Below are 972 nucleotides of genomic sequence, written 5' to 3'. Positions count from 1 at the left end.
ATTTTTCAATACCACCCACATAAGATGCTTAACGGTTTAAGATGTCAACCTTATAACATTGGAAATTTTTGCGATAGTTCAACAGCTAATTATTAACGTATGACAAAAACTATTCAAACATCAATTTTACTGTTATCAAGCGCACACATTCTATTTCTAATGCATTTTGCTAATATTATCGATAAACTAAAAATAGTAGTATGAAAAAAAATATTTTAGTTCAGTAGATATCAGTAGTTCAAATGACCAGTGACTAATAATTGGGTCTGGCCCATGATTGTGGGGGGACTGTATAAACTGATAAAGTATAAACATAAGGTTTACACAGGATAATCTTCAACACTTGAAACAGTTTCGTTTTTTTTTTGTAATATTATATCATCCCAAGTATATTCCTTCAGAAACCAGAAATTAAACTTTAAAATTAGAATCGAAACTCATACTTATCAGGAAAGAATGTTTGGACATAACTCATTGAATTTTCGATAATACGGTCTCTTATCATGCTTTCAACTTGAATCGAATGTCATTATCACGCATTCGTCATCCGTTTTCAAGCTGTTTGCATTTAGCTTGTAAAAAAGCGCAAACCTGTTCTTCGCAAATTTCACCTCTTCGACTCAATAATCCCGATAGCCGTGATCGTCTAGTGGTTAGGACCCTACGTTGTGGCCGTAGTAACCCAGGTTCGAATCCTGGTCACGGCAATGCGAAGTTTCTCGAACGAGAGAGATTGGCGCATTGTCACGGATGGGTAAGTTTTTTTTGAAAGAATCATGCTTTCATCACTGCTTTCATCATGGTAATAAATTTGCCCACACGAGTTTTGTATCACGTTAGCCCGTCGTGATAGGAAGTTGTGATATCATCCCTTACGAGTGAGTTCAAGTGCAAGGCGCCCGATCAAAGTCCAAGTAGCCTTTGGGATCGCTCGTGTGCCTCAACTCGAACTCGACAAAGGAGCTCGTGTTC

General features: G+C 37.3%; 1 non-coding gene across 1 annotated transcript; it reads left to right on the top strand.

Moving 5' to 3' along the window:
* Positions 1 to 635: 635 nt before the first annotated feature.
* Positions 636 to 707, top strand: Trnah-gug (transfer RNA histidin (anticodon GUG)). Its single transcript has one exon. It is a non-coding gene; the product is annotated as a tRNA-His (tRNA).
* The last annotated feature ends 265 nt before the right edge of the window (positions 708 to 972 follow it).

This window comes from Uranotaenia lowii, unplaced genomic scaffold (assembly GCF_029784155.1).
Source record: "Uranotaenia lowii strain MFRU-FL unplaced genomic scaffold, ASM2978415v1 HiC_scaffold_608, whole genome shotgun sequence".
Classification (NCBI taxonomy): Eukaryota; Metazoa; Arthropoda; class Insecta; order Diptera; family Culicidae; genus Uranotaenia; species Uranotaenia lowii.
This window is presented reverse-complemented; position numbering and strand designations above follow the sequence as displayed.